The sequence below is a fragment of the Sceloporus occidentalis genome, unplaced genomic scaffold (assembly GCF_023333645.1).
Source record: "Sceloporus occidentalis isolate IW3139 unplaced genomic scaffold, rSceOcc1.0.p SCAF_61, whole genome shotgun sequence".
Taxonomy (NCBI): Eukaryota; Metazoa; Chordata; class Lepidosauria; order Squamata; family Phrynosomatidae; genus Sceloporus; species Sceloporus occidentalis.
Window position 1 is genome coordinate 4,010,770 of NW_028317041.1, and position 26,027 is coordinate 4,036,796.

The following is a 26,027-nucleotide window of genomic DNA, read 5'->3' on the forward strand; positions in this document are numbered from 1 at the left end:
CATTTATTTTGATATACCAATTGGCAGTATTATTACTGACTACTGAGTTACAAAAACACATTAGAACAAGTGCCGAAAGGGAATTCATAGAGAGGCTGTTTTTCATGTGAATGATTTTTGATTTACCTTGAGAGGAGAAATAATTATTCCACTGAATGCACTATTTATGAGGTGGCAACTTTACATAAAGCACCTTTATTAAAAAAATCCCTTTTGTGTGACAGAAAGTACATGGGAAAATACTATCCCTTAGTGTGAAGATTGCGCTCTGGCATTGAGATTTGGATGCTATTGCACCATCATTAGTTAAAGTTCCCTCTTGAGAATCTGAATTGGGTTTTTGGAAAAGGGCTTTCCAGCTGTCAGTTGGCCCCACAGAAGATCATAAGTGGAGCTGTAGATTTCTCCTGGCGGTATCAAACATTAAGCAGTACTTGGCAAAAAACAAGCCACTCAGAAACTGACTACCTGAACTGTGATGTCACAAGTATTACACAATGTGCTTAAGCTTATAACACACAAACAGCAATAATCTTTCATGTCCTTATTGAACACACTACTTAAGTGAACCCTGGGATTTAATAACTGGTGTAACCACCTTTGGCAGCAATAACCTTAAACGAGCGCTTCCGGTAGCTGCGGACCATTTAGACCAGGCATGTCCAAACTCCGGCCCGCTGGCCAATTGCGGCCTGCGTTCCGGACTGATAAGGCCCCACAGATAAGTTGCCCAAATATAGATCTTACAGCCCCCCCAGTGAGTCCCCGAGCGCCACTCAGGACTCCTGGGATCTCTCGCCACGGGACTTGACGTCATCAGCCGGCGCAGGGAGAAGGAAAGCCCAAATCTCGCGAGATCTCGGACGTCGCAAGATTTGGGCTTTCCTTCTCCCTGCGCCTCCACACACAGCCACAAGGGCGACCATTAAGGGCTATTGAAGAAGAAAAAAAAACTTCTGCCTACCAAACACCTTGACAAGGAGCAGTAACTGCACAGACAACACACTGACAGGCAGACAGGGCTGTGCACTCAGGATACATGTATAAAGCAGACAAAGGAGCATATAGGAATCTGTGGTAGCAAGCTGTCATACCCTTCATTAACCCCTGACTGTCCGTGACTGTTCTATAATTCCATTATCTGATGGCCTGGTCTATGTGCTGCAGTCCAGATCTCAGTTTCACCCTTCACATTAGTGCAGGCAAGTTTTTTTTCAATTGAGATGAATACATTGTAAAATCTCAGTTAATGTCAGTTGGTCTAAATCAGTTATAAATATATTTGAACACATGTATACTTGGTGTTATGTTCCTGTTCACATTTTTTGAACTTAAAAGTTGACAGACAACCTTTATTACTTTGTGTAATGTACTTTACAATGTTCCTGACACATTTCAGCTTCCTGTTTTTTTGATATTAAAGGCAGAGTCACAAAATGAAAAGTATGCCGTTTTCAATAAACTTTGCATAAAATAGTTAATTTGCATTTAATTTTAATGGTTCAAAGAATGTCAGGCAAAATGGTCGGCCCTCGCACATGTTCACTTCATCAAATCTCTTCAAAAAAAGTTTGGACATGCCTGATTTAGACCATTCCTTCTTACAGAACTGCTCAGCCATATTCTAAGGATGTCTGGCGTGGTTCTTTTTTTAAGCCATTATGTAGTAGATTTAATTCAATGTTAGTGTGTGTATATATATGTATATGTGTATGTATATATATATATAAACAGGCGTATAAAAATGTTGATAGAAAGTATATATGTCCTGCTTTGCCAATTTCTATTTGTCCTTACTAAGAAAGTGACAAGCCCAATGACTGTATAAAAGCACGGCTAGTAAGACTTGTGAATTGTGTTATGGTACTTGGGTGAAGTGTCCAGAGAGGGGGGGGGGGCAGTGATTTAAGGCCAGGATGAAGCTTTTACATGGCTGGATCACATTAGTCCAGCCAGGAAGGCTGGAGTAATACAAACACTGCTGTAATCCGTTTTCTTGTACTATGCAGTGTGTTTCAGTTGGTAAATCGGGAGGCCGACCCAAAAGTAGAGAGAAACATTTATGTTTAGTTCTGCTCCGAAAGAGTAAGTGTTTATTTCTTATTTAGCCTCAGTTTCTGATGAAGCATTAAGTAAATAAAAACACTTAAACCTGAGCATGATCTGTCCTTTGCTATTTTTTTGTACCCTAGAAGATATTTGTCTTTAAGAACAAAACTCCAGTATTCCAAAGGACATTTTTTCACAATGTGTGTGTATAGATAGATAGATAGAAGCAGCTCAATGTCTAGTAGAGGAATGCCTCATCAAAATTCAAATGAGCGTAGAAAACCTTTTTGCGCAAGGCAGAGGAAGCTGGCATCAGACCTTTCCCGTGTAGACAGGTCGGCTCAGGCCTACAGCTTCTCAGTCAAGTTGTTTTTCATACAAGTCATTGCTTTGCTTATCTAGGCATTAAATGTGACAGATTCCAAACAGGGTGATTTATCTTTTAAGAAAACTTGCTATAGCTGCATGTTAAGGCGGCTTTATTGAGCTATGTGTAGCGTTAAATTGGCAAGCACTTGATAATATAGTGTTTTTATAAAGCTTTAGGTCACTGTACACAATTTATGTAAATATTTAAACCTGTTTTTTGTACGTTGCATTGCAGTGCAATTACATTTTTGCGCAGTTTGTTTTAGTTTCTGAATTTTCATTTTTTTCTTTTTTTTTTTAATATCTGATTATGGTTAATATAACTAGATTCCCATATTAATGAGAACATCTTAACAGTAAACAGTTCTGCTGTTAATAAAAGGATATTGGGTGATAAGGAAACTATTTTCAGTTGAAATAAAATGACTATTCAAGTTCACCCTGTGTGTGTCTGGATATGTTGGTGTGGTGACTGTGTTTGTCTTCTTATGTGTGTATATGTCTGGATATGTTAATGCGTGTGTCTGGGTATGTTACTGTGTGTGTGGGTATGTGAGTGTATAAGTGTCGGTGTCTTAGTGTCTCGGTGTGTGTCCCCAGTTACATTAGTGTCAGCGTGTGTTAAAAGGCCTGGGTGTGATTGTGTGTCTGAGTAGGTATGTGTTGTATGTGTTAGCGTGAGTGTCTGTGTGTCTGAATATAAGTGTGTCTAGGTATGTTAGTGTGTATTTGCTTCTGTGTGTGTAAGTGTGTTTGACTGGGTATGTTAGCGTGAGTGTCTGGCTATGTGTGTTAGTGCTGTGTTGGTGTGTGTCTGAGTGTGTTTGTTAATGTGAGTCTGGATGGGTGTATTACTATGAGTTTCTGCATACATTAATGTTTTTGTTGCATTAACCCCATGTATATCAGGGAACTACATTTCCCTCTGCAATGCTATCCAAATTTCCCTAGGAGTCTCTGTGACAGAGATGATTAACAGGGTTCCTGCTTAATGTGTTTAATCTCTGAGTAGGATTTGGCACTGCCCCATCCCAGTGCAGTCCTGACTACTTCTTGCTACTTTTCAGTTTCTTGGGGTTAGCAAGAAGTAATACGAGGGAGCTCCAACAGTCCTACTCACTACTAATGTATCTGCTGTCTACTGCAGCCAGAGTCATCATCATGGGTGCCCTCTATGCTTTGGCAAAAACTGGCAGAGGGAAGCAGGCTGGAAACAGGCAGACAACAGCAGATTGGAAACTGGTAAACAAGGTCAGGCTAGCTGAGGTCATACACAATCAGACCAACAACACGGTACACAGGGATTAAGCAGAGGCAGAGCCAGGGGTTAAAAACCAGAGTATAATCGGCAGATGTAAACACCAGAAAATGTTAATCAATGGGCATGAAAACAGTGCTCCCCAACCCTGGTTTATAAAGGCCCCCGATTACATGATGAAGGACAGGTATGTCAGGAAATGATATCATATCCATAGAGTCCACTGACCCCCAAATCCACCTGGCAGTGACAAGAATGGGTGCCTTACCTCCCACATGCAAGGTTGCTGGCTCAAATCCTATCATTCCTGATCGGGATCAAATATAAAATGAAACTAGACCGGATCAGTTAAATGCAACATTTTGAAGGTGAAAAATGCAAAGGACAAAGATAACCAATAAAAATAAGATCTAACATGAATTTTTGGAAGAAAACGTTTAATGCCTGCATGAGATTTTTATGGCTTTTACTGCAGGAGTTTTCTAAAGCTTGTTTTATGAAAAAGAAAGTCCTAAATTATGACAGTCATGCTAAGCTAATCTTCCATTTCGTAATAACAGACCTTCTAATACACCATCTATATTTTACACTGGGAGCAAGCTATTCTAGGTGCTGTGGGAACAACTTTGTACAAAAGGAAATCCAGTGTTATTATAAAGCCTCTGCAGAGATGAGAATACTCATGTGTGCTGTCAAAATAAATCCTGTTGAAACCTTTTGTAACTGGGAGAAAAATGCCAGAACCCATTGCACTGGAAAAAGAAGAGCTTATAACTAGAAAATACAATATATAAAAAAAAAATGTAATTTGGATTTCCCTATTGTTAGAGACGGGGCTTCAAGACCGATGTGGGTTTAAAATATATATTTTTTTTAATTATTTGCTACAAACTCCTACACATTGTGATTGAGTGATTTAACATATTTCCATAGCCCCTACATCACTAAAATGTATAACGTGTATAGAAAGAGCACACAATGTGTTTATATATTTAACTGTGTTAATAAAGTACTTCTTCTAAAGGGGTTAACCGATAATGTAAATAGTTATCAATAGGTAACTAAGTCACATAAGCCTCAAAGCATTTTTTTTAGCCAAACCTCTAACCACATAACCTAAACCAAAAGTGTCTGTCTTTGGCTACTTGAAATGTTCGTTGGGAGCTAATGCTTGGCAGTTGGCACTCTGAATCAAAAGGCCTCCCAGAGGGTGGCATGCTGAAAGCTGTATGATAACTGTAGTGGCGACAGTCCCCCCTTTAAGGCAGTGTGGAAAATATTAATTTAATTTTTTCTAGTACAGTTCCTTTTAATTGCGGTCGAGAGAAAATGGGGAGTTACTGTAGGTGGTTAAGTCTGAAGCCTACTGGCTTTTAAGGAACTGGGAGGGCTTTTAACATCCCTATTATGAAGTCAGCCCCTTTTAATTACTTACCTGGGATAAGGATAGCAACATGAAGACACCTGAGTGTATTCATTATGTAAGGGATAGTTGAAGGTTTATTGAATCTGTATCTAGTCATTTGTGTGACTGCATTGTATCTGCAGTAAATAATTTATTGTCCTCTTAGTTCTTTCATCAATTTAATAGAATTAAACCTGTTTTTGTGAAAAATGCAACAAAGAAGCTGCACAGAAAAGCTGATACATTTCTATTAAAGTTTTTTTGTACAAATCCAAAAGTAATAAAATAGACAAAATCATTGGTACAGCAATAAAAGCTAACCCATAAATGATGGAGAGAAAGCTGTAGATAGGTGAAGATAATTAAGGTTTATTGTTGGGCATGCTTCTTTTCAATATTTTTTTCTCAATATCTTGCAAATGGGTTAATATCATTCTAGCAACACATCCACACAGACCTTATTACTTGATGTCCGCACGGAGTTGTGTCTGTGAGGTGCAAGGTCATTAGGTTAAACCTTCATAATGTGAAGTCAAGGAGTCACAATTTTCCTGCAGTCTCCTGCTTTAATGAAGAAACCATTGTGAACCAAAAATGCAATGGAGAAAAGCAACATATCAATACAGGATTTACATACTTGTGATAAGTTTAGGAGCCTGGAAAAACCAGATTGAGGTGCCAGGAAATTGATTATTTAGCCTTATATAATAGTGTATATATGTGTATGTGTGTGTGTGTGTGTGTGTGTGTGTGTCTACATCATGGATGCTATGCATGAGATTTGCACAAATCGATGAATTGCATTTCATTTGTTTATACTGTAGAGCACTGGCACTTCACAATACAATAAGAGTACAAATTAACAATAACATTAATATAAACAAAAGTTAAGACGCACTTGTACAAGATAAGAGACTCTGCAGGGCTTACAACCAGGCCCGGACTGGGACAAAAATAGGCCCGGGCATTTAAGCCTGAGCAGCCCATATTTATTTATTTATTGTTAAAGCCCACCCTTCATGTACGATCTTTGCATTTAATCATTCACACAAATCATTAACACATTCATTAATGCAGTCTCACAAATCATTCAAGCAATTCATCCACACATGAATTCATTAATTGTCATACGCATTCACACAATTCATCCACACATTTATTCATTCATTCTCATACGCATTCACACTACCCCCTCTCATCATCTTATCTGCCCCTTCTCACTATGTTCCCCCTTTTCACTATGTAACCCCCTTCCCCACTTCTCAATATGTACCGCCTCTATCTATCCCCTCTCCCCCTTTCTCACTACCTAACCCCCCTCTGCCCCTTCTCACTGCAGCCCCTTCCCTCACCCTATTTACCTTGTTGCCAGAGCAAGCAGCAACTGCGACCGCGCCTGTGGCAGAGCAGGATTGACTTAGGGGCTGATGGAGCTGCAGCTCCAGGCTCCTACCTTAAAATAGGCCCAGTCAGGACCGGACTGACTGGGCCTATATGGCGGCATTAAGGCAGAGCCCCTTAAGCCCGCCGCAACTGCAACCGGGTCCACCACTCTAAGGCAGAGCCGGCCTTAGGTGTTCTGGCGCCCTGTGCGGACTACTCCTCTGGTGCCCCCCCATCCCAAAAAAAGAAAGGAATAAAAACTTGTAACAAAACTCCCCTTTCTCACTATCTATCCCCCTGTATCACTATCTACCACCTCTGCCTCTTCTCACTGTTATTATATACTGAGGCAGACATTGACGGTGGTACAGCATAATGCTTATCACTATATACTGAGGCAGAAATTGACGGTGGTACAGCATAACACCTACCACTATATACTGAGGCAGACAATGACGGTGGTACAGCATAACACCTATCACTATATACTGAGGCACACATTGACAGTGGTACAGCGTAATCCCTATCACTATACATTGAGCCAGACATTGACAATAGTGCAGCATAACCCCAATCACTATATACTACGCCAAACATTGTTGTGGTGTAGGCCTACCACTTCATTGTCTGGCTTAGTAGTAGGGATGCACCGAAACGAATTCTGGACTGAAACCGAAAATGCAGCATTTACCTGTCCGAAACCGAATACGACCTCCCCACACCATAAAAAAACCCCTTTTATTTAAAGTAAGTAACACACCAAAATAGGACAAAACAATTAAAAAACAATATTATATGTATATATATATGATTGTTAACAGCAATCACATTCCTATCATGCCCAGGCATTCCCAGATTCCAGGATGTACTCGCAGACTTGGCATGATAGGAGTATGATTGCCCTATCTACCCCTTCTCACTCCCTTCTGCCCCATCTACCCCTTCTCACTCCCTTCTCCCCTATCTACCCCCTTTCCCCCTATCTACCCCCTTTCCCCCGTCTCACGCCCTTCTCCCTATCTACCCCCTCCTAACTATCTACCCTCTCCCTCTTTGAAGTTCACTTACCTTTCAGGAGTCCTGCGGTGAGGGTGCAAGGCCTCTGCCTCCCAGCTCTGCCACTGTATGGAACAGTATAGAGTGATGGGAGTTATGATGTACTTTTAGAGCATAATTAGATCATGAAAAAGACATTGGAAATGGTACAGCATAACACCCATCACTCTCACACACTTACCAATCCACACATATATACCAATCCACACCTATACCAATCCACACCTATATACCAATCCACACGTATATACCAATCCACACGTATATACCAATCCACACGTATATACCAATCCACACGTATATACCAATCCACACATACACCAATCCACACATATATACCAATCCACACATATATACTAATCCACTCTCACTGAATATTTTCCTACCTTTCCTCTTTTCTCCTTACAGCTCCTTTTCCTCCTCTTCGCTCCTCTTCTTCAGTTCTTCTGTCTTCTCTGTCTTCTTCCGGTTCAGAGGGCACGGACAGCGGTGGGCGCGGCTTCAGTGTTGTGCGCCGGGATCTAACAACAAACCCCGGCGCACAGCAGCTGTTGCCGCGCGGATCACAAGGGAGCGGTATCGGAGGTCTTTAGCAGACCTCCGGCTCCCTTGAGTGATTTTAAGCCGGGTTGAACCCGGCTTAAAATCACTCAAGGGAACCGGAGGTCTGTTAAAGACCTCCGATACCGCTCCCTTGCGAGCCTGCTCCTCCAGCGGCGGACATTACTGTCCGTCTCTGGAGGGGTGCCGGGTGCCGCAAGTTGGCACCCCCTGATGAGCGGCACCCGGTGCGGACCGCCCCCTAGAGTGTGACGCCCTGTGCGGTCGCACACCCCAAAGGCCGGTCCTGCTCTAAGGGGCCGGGAAGCCCCCACCAGTGCCGGCCTTAGGGGTTTGCAGCCGCACAGGGTTTAAATTAAAACATCGGGGTTTTTTTTCAACTTTATTTAACACCCTCCATGTTAAATAAAGTAAAAAAAAACTTTATTTAACATGGAGGATGTTAAATAAAGTTAAAAAAACCCCGATGTTTTTGACAGCCCCTAAGTCAATGCGGCCCTGCCGTGGCCCGGCCCACCGGGCAAACGCCCGGTGTGCCCGATGGCCAGTCCGGGCCTGATTGTGGCTACAATCCTAGTTCCCTGTTCTACAAAGTGTTTGGGATTTACTGAGTTGGCCGTGAATTGAAAACACTGCACACCTGGTAAAGTTTTAGGAATTAAAATGGGGAGATCAGGAAAATGATGTGAACTTTAGCACATTCCAAAGTAATCTGGAAACAGGATGAGCAGTCCTTGCACACAAAGGGGTTCATTCTCAGAAGATTCAGCTGGCTCAAGGATACCAAAACTTGTTTGAAGGGCCAACTTGGCTTTTTTGGGGGGGAGAAATCTTGCTGAAATTAATGGGGAATGAATTTGAGATAATCTCTAGAAGCCAAAATTTGTTCTCTGCCAAGCACCCTACCACTTAAAATGTTCACATTCCTGTGAGTTACCAAATGCTAACAAGCTTAGTGTTAAAAGCTAAACTCATGGTTTTGTGACTAAATGTACTATGGAGGGAATATAGGTGGATCTGGAGGAGGCTATATTTTAATACCATGAATTTTTGACATTTCTTGTTTATTAACGATTATCTTTTAACCATGAACATTTTTCAAGCAGTGTGTTAGGTCATAACTAGTATTCAGTTGTTGTTTCTTCCTTTGTAGAGAAGTAAAACAATGACACAAGTATCCCACCTCTGTCGTGGTATTTATTACAACTAAGCAGCTCCAATAAGTCTGATGCATCGAGGCCTCCTCCGGTTTTATTACTAGTTTCAGGTCATAACTTTTTATTGAATCTACATAACGCATTATTGAACTAGCCTGACAGTAACATAGCCTTTGGATGTTTGTCAGGTTCTTACATATTCCAAGATTCACAATAAGCTTGTTTGTGTATTTAGATGTTGGAAGGTGTTTGCAGAACAGATCGCATGGCTAGTAGCAGATAAAGGTAACGAGTAGTATTGTTAGAATTGGCCCATATTAAAAGGCTTGTAAGATCTGAATTAGGTGGCACTAGCGACTGCTTCTCTTTAGGGAGTGCAAAAGGGAGAGAGTTACAGCGAGGCAAGAACAAAGGAATCCTATAGAAATTCAGAACTTGGAAGAATGTATCAGAATGATAAGAAAATAAGTCATTAATATAAGTGAGATATATAGACAAAAATGTATCTCTGTGTCTTATCCCCCTATTTCTTTGTTTACTATTCATGCTGTGCTTTAGGCTAGTTGTATAAACTAAAACAACATAATGTCCGTTTGTTTCTAAGAAAATTTCAAAAATACAAATTGCTTCCATTAAGAGTTCTTATCCTACATTAATTACTCTTTAACTCAGCCACATCTGCGGTAATCTCTTACATTTTTCAGAATTTAAATCTTCAGATTTTTTTTAAACATTTTGCATTCTAACGCTTGAAACTCACACAAAGCAGACATAGTATAGTGTCAATTATTAATGAGATAATTGGGCTTGCTAGGCACATAATTCTTCTAAAATGCATTTCCAGTTGCATTTCCAGCTAGTACTCTCCTGTCTGTAGTTTATCCCCTTGCATTGTCTGGCAATACTTGAAGTCTCATTGGTAGTGGCCTTTCATGTTCCAACACGATAATAACAGACAAAGGACAAGGCAGCTACTAATAGAAATTGACATTTTAGAAACATACGACATTTTAATGGCAGTGCAAACCAGGCCTTTTAAAGCAAAGTGCTCATCGTCCCAATTTGGATGGGATGCAGGACGTTTTTTTTCTCTCCTAAAGAAAGGCAGTCGCTAGTGCCACCTAATTCAGGTCTTAAAAGCCCCACCATCCTAGAGCCACATAGATCTGCAAAGGTACTCAGAAAAAAAAATGGAAAAGAAGGTGTCCAGTTTATTGTGTGTGCGTGACAAAAGACATTGAATAGAAACTCCCCACTGATACCAACCTCATTGTTACTGCTTGCTGCAGTGTATCATGGGTAACACCATTTTTTTAATGACTGTGCCTTTCATATCATCTCATGTAAGCACAATTTACTAGATGTGAGCAAGCAATTTTCTACAATTATATTGATTTCATAGAAACCTGGGTAATATACATATTGAATTATGCATGAATATAAGAAAAAAAGCAATGCCGGTACCTCCAAAAAAGGTACAAATAAAAAGATGTACCGACTGCTTCACCAACCCCAAATGGGAGTGAATTCTTATTTAAGAATTTGATTTTCAATGAATATAGTTGCTAAACGGACACTTTCGCTCATGTTTGTAGTGTCACAATGAGACACACACTGGCATTCTGTGCCTCTCAGTCCTAGGGTCACCTGCCTACCTCGAAAGCTCTCTGGGTTTTACCCTGGTGTAACTCTTCTTCATAATCTCCCTCACTTGCGTTTTATCGACACCAGATGGGTGTAAAAGAATGGCAATTTAATTATTATAATGCCAGAAAATCCTTAACAGTTTGAACATTGTTCATTCTATCTAACTAAAAACTACCGGTAAATCTAAAACTAGAGTGTATAGCTGTACTTACGTCGCTTGAACATTGTTCTAATTTTTAGCCATACACTCAAAAGGTAACTGTGACCACCACAGCTTTTATTACTTGAATTTTTTTTTTTTAAATATTGGTTTTTTTGTTTAATTGTAAGCGAGATTTTATTATTTTACCTTATGAAAGCTCTGGTCTGTGGCTGAGCTAGCCATTACTAATAATGTTTTATTGTCATGAACCCGTGTAAAGATAGCTTCTGCTAAATGGGTGAAGTAACATAATAATAGAATAGCATTCATTTTATGGAGAGGAAGAATCATGCAAAACCAGAAGTTAAAATAACTTTTTCATAGATGTTTCTAATTGATATATATTGCTTATTTAAACCTGTAAACTCCATTACAGACGTTTATTGAATGTACTAAACTGTAGTGATTTGGGAAAAGTGAGATGAGACCTAAAATCAACAGACAAGGAATAGAATATCTACTCTATACACTGTTCTAATTTTGGACTATGACATATAGAAATACAGATATAAAGTTATAACTACAGAAGCGTTTTAAAACAATGCACAAATTAAACTAATGATAATGGAATAATAAAAAATATTAGCTGCAAGATTCAGTTGTAATTAAAATTTCAATGATGCTGATTATGTCTTTGTGAATAAAATTAAAATTCGTATTGTGGCCGGCACCAGGGACTTTCTGAATTATCACTGTCTCACTTTATATTCGTTATATAACCAATTACAGCATTCGTTTATTAATTAAAATTGGATTTTCTCTTTTTAACTCTAGAAAAGTCTCCTGGGCTGCAGTACCTTTAAAGTAAGAGATCTGGTAAAATCAAAGGAGCAACAGCTGTCTCTTAATCTCAAGTAAGATTTGTTTTATTTAAACGTTTAAGCTTATTTTGGGTCCTTAAACATGTATTACTTTGTGTTTCTGTATTTGATAAAAGTGTTTAATTAAAAAACACGTTGCGGTGGTGTGTATAGTATGCTCAAATAACATAGACTATCCCAGAGCCTGGGAAATTGCTAGAGGTCTGTGCCAGTGGCAGCAAAGGCCTCCACCTCCATGGGTGTCTGCAACTTGCCCCTACTTTGGTAATTCCCTGTCAGGGCCTCCCTTAGGTAGGGGCAAGAGGACCAAGTATTCTTTGGCCTAGCTGTCTGTTGGAAGACAGGGGACAGACTGCCCAATTAGGCTTAATGGGCCATTCACTACTGGTACTGATCGCCTGAGATACCATAGGATGTTGGTCAGTAGAAGATGAAGAGAGGGCAATTGGGTTACATACTAAGTATAATGGGTACAATGGGTCATGTATTTTTAAGACACGGTGTTCCTCCAGACAGTTCCTATAAAATTGTACTTAAAATAGTGTGTATGGAGAATATTAAAAGCTTATGGCTAAAAAAAATATTTACAATCAATAAAACACATAAGGCTTCCAGACCCTCTTATCCTATAATGTCAATTACTTGAACAAAAAGAGGCCAGTGGCAAGGTATGAATGCTTAAAGAGTAAGAATGCTTCCGCTTTTATGTTAAGCTTATTTAGAGGATCAAGAAGATATGTGTGTGTGTGCAAATGTTAAGGAGCTTGGACATTTTTCCCCATTCTGCTTCTTTTGCTTGGTGAGAATAACTTCCATTTCATTCTCACCATTCCATTAATTTTGGCTTTGTTAAATATTATTACCATTTTTGGGGGACATCATTGTATAGAAACACACACTCATGGTTTGCCTTCATTTAGTTTATATATTTCTTTTGGTTTTGGTGTGGTGCTCAGTTGGGTTTATGGGGTATTATATCTGTGTAGCCATGTTTCATACACTAGTTCAGTCCTAAACCTTGCTGGAGCTAGCTGACCTGGTGGTGTGGAGTATGCGAAAGTTAATGGCCCACATTTGCAAAGACTAAGCTTGGTATAAACTGCTAAATATATCAGTAGAAGTATCTTTATGGTTTCCATAGTGACTGCTTCACATTTGGAACTCAAGATCTGCTCTTTATAAATATGCTAGAAGTCACAATCAATATTTCTTCTTTGTTTCACAACTACAGAATGTTATTTGTTTTATGCATTGTTCTGTGAAAAGTGTTTACTTGCAGTATGGATTGTCTTGTATTCTCGGTAGAGGTGCTTATCTCAAAAATAATTTATTACACTGATCATATTTTTTGTGTGAAATTGGAGGACAGATCATTTTAAAAACATATTTGGCGTAACGCCGTGAGTAGGAGTTATCAATATTATTATACTTAATTTATTAAGCGTCAACATATTACCGAGTAGTATACAATATAAAGATAGGGTGATTTATAAATACATAACAAATATACATTTACACAGGAGTTGAGGCCCCTGTCCATGAGCTTGCCAAATAGTTCCTGGCAATAATGGTGGACTTTTTGAGGGTTCTGCTCATAAGCTTACAATCTAAAGGAATAGTGTGGGTAATTTACACAAAAAAAGCGTGAGAAGAGGGAGTAGTAGCTCTCTTGGAGCAGTAATTAGGGATAGTTGGTTTCAGGATGAAAAAGAAGATGTATAAATAAATAAGTGAGTGGGCTAGTGCTTGTGGCAAGATGGTGGCTCGCAGAGAGCTTGCGGTACTGAAGGAAAGCTGTAGGATACCAGAGGGGGGAGGGGATCAGTAGGAAAGGATTGTAAATTTGAAAGGTAAACAACAATGTTTAGCCAAAAGGAAACAATATCCCAAAATTCATTTTTGGTACGTATACAGAAAAAAATGCATAATAAGACAAAATATAAATTGGTAAATGTGCTGATCTGGCAAAGTAATCCAAATGAGGTTGAATACATTTTCTATCTCGTAAGGAGCCTCTCCCAAAATGCTGGCTTAGAGAAAGCTAGTGGGAGTTTATACTGGGGATGTGGATGCAGTATTCAATGTATTAATATTATTAATATTATTAGTGATTATTTTACACAAACGCCCTTGTGACCATATATATACAAAATGTATGTATGTATTCAGTGATTTTCGTATTCAGTCCTCATTTATGGAGTACCCCCAAAACAGGTGTCCTGATGAAATGTTGGGGGTGGTATGGTTAATCTTCCTTAGTTGTCTCGTTAAGTAATGCCCTGAATATGCTAAACCAATCTAAGAATAAAAAACATATTAAGGCACCCTTCCCGAGTTCACTTAACACACAAAGGTAGCCCCGGTAGCTTGGTGAAGTGTGGGGGAGATCTGCCACTCTTCCAGCAACAAGACCTCAGTATCATAGCTCTCTTGTGGTGCAAGCAGCTTCACAGTGCACAGTTCCAGATAATCACATCATATCTTGGCACCCTGTACTAGAAAGGGATGTGTAGCTTGGGGGGCCTGTAGGATGGATAGACCACACACTCATTATTTTAACTGTGAGCAGTTTGTCCGTGGATTACTAATGAACCCAGTCTGCCCTGCTCAACGAGTAGTAGAATATTTACCGGAGTGATGGTTGGGGGCAGTGCAGTTGTGAGAGGGGTGGGAGTTCTAGATATATGAAGTATGGCTACTGCTGCTTCGTTATACAACGGTCCTATCTAAATAAGGAAATAGTAGATTGCTTGCTTGCACAAAATACTTCTTTAACCTTAAAAGTTGTAGTAACAAATCTTGTGATCCAAAATGGTATCAATAAATGAGGGCTCTTGTCTTGCTACAAAGTGTTGTGTTTCCGGGCGCTGTTTGTCCCAATAAGTAAAATTTCACAGGTTCTTATTTATATAGTGGCACTTGATTTACAACTTCACTGGAACTATTGGTTTAGAACATAAAAAATTGGTTGATGTTTTTCTCTCTGTGTCAAAGTTTAGCACCTGTTTCCATCCTTCCGTAAATTTAAAGTAAAATGCCAATTACTGAATACAAGTATGTAGCTGTGCTGTGTCTGCAAAGGTTACTGACTCTTTGATATGATCCCCTATGGTAAGATAGCAGTAAATCTGGGTTAGAAGAACTCTTTCAAGATTTCAGTAGCAGGAAGGAAGGAAATTCATTGCTGCACTCCTGAAACCATCTTTTGCTCATTAAGTCAGCTGTTCCCTTTCTTGTCCGGTTTGATTGAAAACCAAAAACCATTTGAAAGAAAACTTTTGAAGGGTTGCGGTTAGAAACATTTCTTAGCAGTGGCTTTTTATTCTTTCTTTTGTATCCAATATCATCCATCTTAATTTATGGGCTCAGTTTTTATACCAATTTAAAAGTCAAATCATTGCCGGTCCCTAGGTCTAATTAGGAAAATATGCTCAAAATCAGCTTCTCTTTTATTTGTGAATTCCTAAACTGAGTTAATTCATCTATTGAAATAGATGTCAGACGGGTATAAAGATGCACAGCGGAACATCACAGACATGCAGTATACAGAATAAGATTCCTCCTCTCTTCTGACAAAGCAAAGCCAATTAGAGCATCTTTTATATTTGTAGACTTAAGTATCAAAGCTTGTGTTTCTCATTCTCATGTCTCGTTAAAGATATCAAAACATACACACAGACATGACTGAAAACTCTAATCATCAATGGGATGTTTTTAAACCATGAAAGACATAACAAGAAAGACATTTGTGGGGTAAAGGACCATTGTTGGTCAATATGGCAGTAAAATCACTTTTACAACTTTTCACCTAAATCACATTTTTTCATAACCCTTACATCTGTTGATACAGGACCTTTGTTTTTTTGTACTTTCATTGAATTTTTTCGCCATTATCTGGCAATCAAGATGTTAGCCAAAGTTCACCTAAATATGAAAAGAGAGCGTAATTAGAGTTATCATTTGAATCACAATTGGCCGATATGTACGTCCTTACTGAATTACGGTTGATTTTTGTACAGTACTTTGAATTCCACACAATTTCGTGCCGTACATACGTTATGTCAGTTCTTCCATACTGATATTGCTTATAGTTTATTTTGTTAACCCCACGGCTACATTTCTTCAAATGTTGTTCTTTAAACTTATCTGTTCAGGAGACAGTTTAGCATTAAGTTTGTGCTTCACATACCCTGGACTTTATGCCTCTTGCGGAAAGTGAAAGCATTAAATAGTACACAGAGAGAAGTAATAAATCCTTTATCGATATTTACGGGTTTAATGACGCCCAAACTTAGGTTTCTTTGTTTTCTATAATGGATGCATTTCAGTAAAAAAAAAAGAAAGAAAAGAAAATCACAACACATTTTGATAATGAGTGCCAGTTCCTGCCCAATGCTGTACATAGAAAACCCTAGGGCTCACGCATTGATAATATTGTAGTGTAGAATTCAATCTTAAATATCTATGGACCTGCAAACCATAAAAAGCATCAGTACTTGCGTGCACAGACATGAAGGCAATCTTAAACTAATAATGATCATGGTTGGTGTTAGTGTTTCTCATACCCTACCTGAGTAGAGAACCTAACTGCAGATCCCCTTCTACTTTGGACCTCTTGGCTCTAATAATGCCTAAAACATTGAGATCTCTCTGCATTCTAAATTGTACTGTGTTATTTTCAATAATGTGCAAAGAGAATTAATTTTGGGAAACTGCCCCCCCCTTCTGCAAAAATCCAGAAAAACTTTAGTAACTATGAACCTAGCTGTTGAGTTGCATTTGTGATGAAAGTGTTTCTCCCAAAATTTCTGTGCACGTGTGGTCCTGAAATTCACCTGCTGTGATATAATAAACCTCATTTTCGAATAGGGATTTTTGGAAGATGTTATTTTTCGGTTTAAAAATGGAAAATCGAAATTATGTTAAAAACTTCCACAGTGTATTCGCCCTTTTATTGCTTCCACCATAAACAGGATAAGCACATTTCAGTTTAAAAGCAGTAAGGTTTCCTTAGCATATTTTCTGACTATATAAATGACACATCATTGCAAACTGCTGCGTGTGTGAATTGCAAGAAAATTATATCAGCGCAACTTAGTACAAACTTTAGCAATGAAGGTAAATGTCTTTAAAAGAGTCAAATATTCTTTGACGTGCATGTTACATTATCTGAGACTTTTGGATATATATGTGTCCAAGCCTCCGATACTCAGTTATTTACATTTATATTGCCTGGTTATTTCCCCCCCATTTACTATAAGCATCATTAGCCCTATTATGCAATAGTAAGATCAGTGATGGACCATTCTGTTTCATGCATACATTCTTTATGCTGCATATAAAAATGGAATTGCCTGAACCGTTAAGATATGTTACCTTTTAATTTAGTGTTTATATCAGATTGTACTTTCTAAATTAACACACTTGGGACACTATAGTTTGAATTATACATCGTTCTATAATTCCAGTCATATATCCACATGCCAGACCCTAAGTTGTTACCCTTTGTGAGTAAATAATACGAGAATTGGCATCTTGCGCTGAGCAGTGTGGGAGGAATTAGTGTGGCCTCTATATATATAAAAGAGTGAGGAAAGAGTGTATAGAAACATAGGGAACTACATTTACTACAATTACCAAAACAACGGTCCACAAAGCCTCTAGCGTTATCTGTAGAGCATACTTGTTAATGTTCGTAAGACAGGAATATTTACTGCTGTGCACAGGTTCAGAGATGGGTAAAGCAAAACGTTATCAGCAAAAGTTTTACTATTGGGTTACATTATGGTAAATATATAGAGGAGTATTGGTCCAATAAAAAAAAAATCTTCAGTCGAAGGTAATACCTTTTTCTGGACCAACGTAAAAACATTGGTAGCGTCACGCTAGCATTTGGGACCGATGAGGTCCGATTATTTTAATCAATTGAATGAATTGATTCCATTTTTTGTTGTACTAAGTAAAGTACTCGCCTACTGTCCCAGGTTCTAAATAATTTGGGAACCTCGGTCGCTTATGGCTCTCTCATGCATATTATTTGTGTTCATGCACATGATGGGGAGTAAACAATTGTTCAGTTATCCCTTACAACTTCATAGACAGCTACATGAATTATAACTGATGTCCGGAACGAACATCTAGTTGTTTATAGCCTTACGCAGTTACATTTTTTATGTAGATTCGATGTTATCTCTGTAAAATACTACTTGTCAGATCAAATATTGTGTGATCGGAATGCACAATACTGAATTATATGTGTCTGTCAATAGCATTTATTTGGGCTTTGATTAACGTGGACAATGCATCTGAATATCAATAATTTACTAATGCAAAATATATCATATTGACTATAATTTGCTGGCTTTCATCTATCTACAATGACAAGGCACCAATACAAAGTGATATACTGTATGTGTTTGGATAGAAAATACGAAAAGAGATACACAGATCATCTGTAATATATCTATGTAGACTGAGATGTTAGTCCAGTGGTGTAAATTAAAAAATAAATGATTACTGCAATATAAAATAATACCTTTTTATTTATTAACATTCCATTTTAAGGGGTGAGCTTTCAGGAGCATAAACCTTATCTTTTTAAAGTCAAAAGGAATACTTACATCTATTATTATTATTATTTATTGTTTTATATAGCGCCATCAAATTCCGTAGCGCTGTACAATGGGTAGACAGGACAAAACAAATAGTATGTAACATAACAGTTACAGAGACAACAGATGAGGAGGGCCCTGCTCAAATGAGCTTACAAGCTAGAACTTGTAGCTTACATCTACTATTATTTACTCAGGACTAGTAAATGTCATGGCTTTGTGCAATAGCTTAACAAATTAGACAAACATTGCCTGCATTATTAAAATCCAATTGTTGCAGTAAATGTGACATTATCGAAAAGATCATTGAGCTGATTAACTGCTCCATGTAACATAATGTAAATGCCCATTATTATCCAGAGATAAAAGGTGATGTTTTTCACTAGATAAAACAAATGTTGCCAGTAACATTATATACATTTTTCCAGCTTTGTTAAATCAATACAATTTTTCTACAGCTGGGCAATTTTTGTTACAATGGAATGTCTATTTCTGGATGGTGGAGAAGACTTTGTGACAGAAGTGCTCTCAGTCATGTTAGAGAGCAAAGGCTGTCACTTTGATGTATGAAATCTAATAACTTATAACACAAGGCAGGCACAAAGATGTGAAGCCTACGACATCACAGCCTGACTCTCCCTGATGTATGAGGTTTAGCTCAAAAGAAGGCTTAGGGCAGAAGTGGACCATGTGTTCAAGTAGCCAGAGAAACCTCTCACAGGTGGACAGCTGGCCTTTGGTCTCAACCAAAAGTATAGCACAGGGGCATAACGGAATAAAGTAAAGGCTTTTTTCCATCTTAAATTATCTTATTATGCGTATGTTTATCTTGCTAACAGCTTCAGCAAACATTAAGCTTTATAGTTTCTAAAATAAGGATTCGGCATTACACTTCATGTAGTAGCTGACAAACCGGGTCTAGTGAAGTGTGAACATGTGCATTAGGCATGTCTGCAAGGGTGATAGCTGTTAATGTTCCTTAGTGGGAAGACAGGAATAAAATTAGTTTAGAAGATGAGGTTAATTATGTATTTAAGCATATCATGCCAATAGTTTCTTCCATGTTTTTTTAAAGAACAAGCTACCTGGGGGGAATGTTATGTAGGTTTACAGAACACTGTATATGTATCCTAAACTACAGATCAGATTAGATTAATATAGTATGGATCATGGTTTGCACTGGAAGGCAGGTAAAGGGTTCCAGAGGCTGGTAACCAAACCATTTTGTTGAGGTGATATCCCAGTGAAGTCAAAGAGCTATCATAAGAGTAATTTCTATTTATCTCATCAGCGATTCACGTAATACTACATTGCAGAACATGGCATTGGAGAGATAAAGACAACTGAGTATTAATATCAAAGATAATGCTGTGGCCTAAGAAAGTAAACAAAAATCCAGCTATTGGTGGTAATTCTAGTATCGGAGCCACATAGTACAGTATATCCCAATGTTCTGCTCACACGGCAATCTGTAAAGGGTTGTAAGAGATTAGGAGTAGGTGGTAGCTCTTCAGCCACTACCATATATGTGTAAGTTCTGGCCATTTTATGGCAGGCTAAAAGATAGCTATGACATGGGAGTTAGAAATCTAGAGCAGCAACGAGATACAACTTCTTTACCACTGCTCTGGTACAACTGTAGGCACCAAATATCTTCCCTATTCATCTTTTATTCATGTTTTCATTTCTCTGTCATCACATCTGAACAAGGGGTCTCTGAGGTATTCAACCCTTGTGACCCTACAACCTGCTCTGTGGATATATGTTAGCTAACTATTGGTTTTCATAAATTTATGAAGACCCCACTTAAAGTCAGATAAATAGATTTCAACACATTGTGCGTGGATCCTGGTGGGAGTGATGTGGACAGTTCAGAGCCCACAGTTTGGGGGTGGATGATAATTTCATTAATTTGGAGAGGATGGTAATTTTATACAGGTGAACATGACACATAGCTTATGTTCCACAGCTCTTTATTGTAGTTTTTCTGTATAAAGTTTGAAATATGGAAAGTAAAGGATGTGAGAGTTTTTTTCCTCAGTTAACCCTTTACTTACTGGTAAATCAGGGCTAAAAATCATTCTGATGGAAATTACCTTGGGACCATCACCATCACACCTCCTTCTGCAGTAACTCTTGCATGAATAGACACCTGCAAAAGCTGCCCTTTTCCACCCCAGTGATGTCACAATCTATAAGTAATGTACGTTCTGATGCATCATTCTCTGTCCTGTGACTGAAATCTCACAATGCGAATGGCAGCAGGACCTCAACATGCAAGCATGATTTTTTTTTCCACAGGATTTTTCGCTGGGTGGAAAATGATACTTTCCACCATTTTCTGTATATTTAATTATGGTTCTATATACAAGCCATATTTGTACAACTATGTGCCATATCAAGATTTTTTAAAGCCCTAGGCCTGGTACTGAATCGGAGCCAGAGGGATTGGGTCATATTTTGCTGCTTAACCCGCTATAAGAATACAATAAGATGCTTTACTTTCTAATGTTTAAAATCACACTACAGATAAAAGATTATTGGATTAGTTCAGTTTATCAGTGAGTTGTTTGGGTGTGATAGGAAAGAAGTGCCTTTTATCCAGCGTCCCATCTGCTTTTTCATATATAATTAATTAAAGAAGGTTATGCAAATATTCTATCTAGTATTTTTTGCACATTAAAGGGTAGTGATGGCCATGGGAACTAATTAACAGATATCCTATCTGTATAACCCAAAAGACATATTAATAATCGAGGAGAGGCTAAGAAGCATTCAATTTTTCAGTTATTTAAGCGAAAATGAAGCCACCTTAAAACGTTGATGAATGCATGAATGTCTTGGTCATAAATATTACAGCTAAATGTCTGTCTCTTTTCCTGTGACTAAGGGCAGTAGTTGGTCTATGGGCAACATGTAGAGTCAATTTAACCCTTAGAGAGCCTACCTCATATAAGAAACCTGGTTGGCATCAAATGGAAATTCCAAATACATACACCGTATGAGGGAGGGGGACATGTGATGTTCCAGTCTATAAAAATGCACTTCTTAGTGTAACTTCTATTCGTCATGATAAAATGTTATTTCAAAGAGGATTTCTTACAGGCTAGTTGACCTATGAATACGGTAACACTAAATGAAACACCTTCATATTTCGTATTTTAGACCACTTTCTTTGTATGATATTAATTGTCTTATAGTTTTTATAGTTGGCATTCGCCAAGCCAGAGCTAGAGCTGACTGGTGGGAAGTATATCATGCGCAGGGAGATGCCTTCAGCCGTATACATCTGTGCTGCAATTAGCTGGCGGCCGGAAGGGGGCAAACTTACATGGGGGAATCCCACCATGCATCATAAAAATTAAAGTGTATATGGTGGATGAAGTTTTTAATATTGTTACCTACTTCTTTTAGCAGAAGCTGTAAAAAGTACTTATTAAATAGCATACTTGGCACGTGGTATCTTTTTTCTGCCATTTGTAAACTGTCTAGTATATAAAACTAGAGTTGGCAAAATAAACCAAAACTGAAAAAGCTAATTGCCGCATCGCTGTCATTGGAACTTGGCAGGAATGAGTACATTTCAACAATCAGTCTGACTCCGACCCATTGAATCAACGTTGTCATTGCAAACTCTGTTGTACCTGTCACAAAAAAAACTTGAATGTTTAAATAAGATGTTGAAGTAATTTTCTGTATACAGTGTTTGTAGAGGTGCAAAAGTAGCGACTATGCAGGGAGTCAGTTTAAATTTCCCAACCCAACGGTGAAATGTTTCCTTTTTTGGTGAATATATGGACGTTTGAGTGTGTTTTTTATGCAAACCATCCCAAAAGCAGAGGCAACATAGGTAAAATCAGTGGAGGCCAGGCCCCACAGTCTGAATGTTGCCAGGTCTCTCCTGATTTTACCATTACCTGAAGCTCTTGAAGTGTTTTCCAGCGATTTTAGAGTAGTCACCAGGGTGTCTAGAATAAAAAGGAGGTATTATGTGGCATTTCCTTGATGTTGCGTTCTTTTATTGCTTTTCTATACTTTCTGTAAACTTGTTCTTATGAAGGATTCTTCAAGTGAGTGATGTGAAACCTGACTGTCCTGTAAACTCTCCCTTTAGTAAAGAGACCCATCTATGTGTAAATGTATATCAGTATAGAAGCACAAGCAGTATCTCTGCATCCGTGACATATGGAAAGTTTTATATTCATACTGTCTTTTCTGACAGGTACTTGGTTATGGTGATACATTCAATTAGCTGGTGTAATTTTCATGCAACTGTTTGTTTTTTTGGAGCAAAAACTTTGCACAGCATTCCTCCCATCATAGTTTGTGACCCACTTTCTGTCCCCTTAAAGATGCTGTTCCACTGGAACAAAATCTTCACCAGATGTTATAAATTAGTCTTTCTTCTGAAGGTTTAGTTGCATTAAAAATCTTTTTAAAACTTTTAACCTGCTTTTATGCCACATGACAAGTGGTGTTGGCAAAAGTTATGAATGACACACAATTTTAGAAAAAGTTTTGGCATTCAGCGTTACAAGTGTTACGTTCAGCAGAGTAGGTAGAACAGCGCCTTTAAATATGATTCCTGGGGCTTCCCTACGCCAGGCTGAATTGTGATGTGACTGCCCCTCTTGTGAGAAAAGTTTCAAAACTATAGAAAGAAGCTGTTGTTATAATGAGCAGTGAAGGGTTTAGTAATGCAATGTGATATAGATTTAATTATATTTTATGGGGTTCCTTGTAGCAGTTGGACTGGTAGAACTCATTTTGGAAAACCTGTTGTCACAAACATCGACACACACTTTGTAATCACAACAACTTATAACGTTTTCCCCCTATTGAGTTTGGGTTATGTGGGTCATTTTACTTATTTGTTTCATTTCATACTAACTGCCGTTTATGTTAATTACTACTCATTTTGAGCAAGTAGCAAGCGGGTAGTTGTGCAGTGGAATAATCGTTTGTGGTTGAAATGAATCTTTCAGATAAGTCAACACTGTGATTTGGCAGGATCTCATGGAATCAGCCAAAGATCACTGAGCTTCTCATTTTTTCTGTCAGCGAGCCTGACAGCAGTGTGAAATCATCTGTATACTTATGCACAGTGCCTTTTACTTCATAGAAAACAAATGCTGCGTCTGTTCTGTTTTGTTCCCAGAGGGCTTGATGAGGTACTAAGCATTGAAAGTACTTGGCCCGTTTCGCAGATCTCCCATTCATGCCTAGGAATGGAGGAGTCTATAACCTCGTATTTGTCTTCATGTAGCTCACTGTAACTCTTAATCACTGGCTACATTGTCCTAATATTTTTTGGGGGTGTGCATTGTCCAGGGACACAATGTTTAGGGACATCCTTGCGCTCCTGACATTAGTCAACAATAGTCATTTTAATGCCAACAAGCAATGTATGGAGGCGATTGACCCTTTAATGGGTAATGTCCTTCTCTTTTGAAATTTACCTCTTTATTTAGTTTTCTTTTTTATTATACATATGGGCCTTATGTGGGCCATACACGTACATAAAACTACACTTATTTGATACGGTGTACTTAGGGAACTAATAATTGGTTACCTAGGTCATTTATTATATTAGTCTATTACTGGTTTCATTTTATGGCCGCATCTGGTTGTTTAATGCAGAGAAGCAATGTGCTTGTCTCAGTATACTTGAGATTTATACTTACTCATTAGCTATTTTAGCACCAATTAAAGGTTTATGGAGTACTATATAATTTTTTTTTCATAAACAGTAAAGTATGAAGCCAAACACGACACAAACCAGTAATTTAATTGTAGTAAATACCAGCAGATTTTGCTTTTTTTCTGGGAAAAAAAATGCTTTTTGAAACTTTAATCTATAAAAGTTGTTTCTGCCTCTGCAGTTTTATGGGCACTTTAACAACGTACGCTAGACAGACACCCTCCTTTTGTTTCTGGATGCTGCATATGAGTTTTTGGTCCACAATAGCTGCAGACTTAACTCTATTGTAGATCATGTTTGAGGCTGAAGATGGAAGACAATCACGCTTTTAAGATCAAATATACATTTTCATTGATCTGTAGTTTGTTATGTAATAATTGCTTTCAGAAAATGAAAACCTACAAAGCATGGCATTAAATAACACAAGTTTCCTCTATCCCCGTTTCACCTCAGTAAAATTAAAGAAGCACAGACGCAGCGTTTCTCTCACATTCGCGTTACTCAATATATAGAATGAAGCAATGATACGAAATTGTTTTCTGTGAAGAAAACCCTGGACCAGCATTAGACTGTTTTCTCTCCCGTTGCATTGGCTTGTTTGCTTTGCCTCTAGGTTACGCCACTAATGTCAAGTCCTCGAGATAGAAAGAACTAATCTTTGTAAATAAAAGATTCTGCTAGCAGAGGCTATGGAAACAATAATGTATTTTCCAGAACTGGACAGCGTTTTGGTGACATAGTCTGAACATAGGTGTAATTGCTGAGTGATTTACCGAGAATCTGTAATTTACTTTTGGAACCGAGTGGGATTTCACATCCTCGCCCTTATACTGAAAATGCCTGGAACAAGCTGCCACCTAAGCACAAAGAAATGTCTTTCTCATCCTTATTGTCAAGTGCTCCCAAAGTTTTTTGTTGTTTTGTGACTAGTCCCCGTAAGTAAATACTAAGATCTTCTTTTAAGAGGTTTGTAGGAGGGGATGTTAAATTAGCCTTTACCATAGTTAACTAAAGACCAGAGCATTAACCAGCGCCTCTAGTAAGAAAGAAACACTCTTAGAATACCTGCAATCTAGTCCATAAATGAGGATGGTTTTCTCAGTTTTTTCTGTAGAGCGATATTCTTTATACAGCATGCTCCTTATTCCTCTTATTATTGTGAGGTCTCTAACCGTTGTATGTCAACCTGTCTTAATAATGAATAGGAAAATTCTTCATTTAAGATTAGCGCATGTAAGCATCACCTAGAGTGCCATTTGGTGGGTAAAACCCAAATGTTCTTTGGGTTTGCCTCAGACGATATGGCTACGGCAGCAACTTATTTGGCTTCCAGATTTCTACATTTCTAGTAGCCTCAACCCATTTTTCTACCTCTTTTATCTACTCCTCGCAACCTGGATTAGTACTCTGTGCTCATTGTGGCCCCCAGGGCTACTTCACTTGTTTCTGTGGTGAAAAATCATTGTCCTTCTTTGACCAGTTTTTGTCATCTCACCTTGGAAACTCAGCTTCAGAAATGTACTAATTATTATTGTGGTGTGTAAGATATCCTTCAAAAAACCGTACATATACAAACAAAGACTATCAAAGGCCGGCAAATTCACATATAGCACATTTGCTTCAGTCAGACATCCAGATATTTTGCATGATGACAGTCAAAACTGATTATATTACTATATAGCTTGTTCTGCCTGAGCACAATGGCAACATCTGGCACATAATATATATATATAGTAATTATCATATAAAAACACGTTATTGCTGTTTTTATATAAATTATGCACAAATGTTCCTGGCACTTATGGCT

At 38.3% G+C, this 26,027-nt stretch overlaps 1 protein-coding gene across 4 annotated transcripts in view; it reads left to right on the top strand.

Moving 5' to 3' along the window:
- Positions 1 to 26,027, top strand: part of LOC149287424 (inositol polyphosphate 4-phosphatase type II-like) — a 164,349-nt gene that overhangs the window by 54,638 nt on the left and 83,684 nt on the right. For 2 of the 4 annotated variants that reach the window (XM_089492952.1, XM_089492950.1), the window contains exons 4-6: positions 750 to 757; positions 6,646 to 6,657; positions 11,862 to 11,941. The gene's annotated coding sequence lies outside the window, so the exon portion shown is untranslated. The remainder of the gene's footprint in view (positions 1 to 749; positions 758 to 6,645; positions 6,658 to 11,861; positions 11,942 to 26,027) is intronic. The other 2 variants (XM_089492951.1, XM_089492953.1) reach the window with 2 other exon arrangements.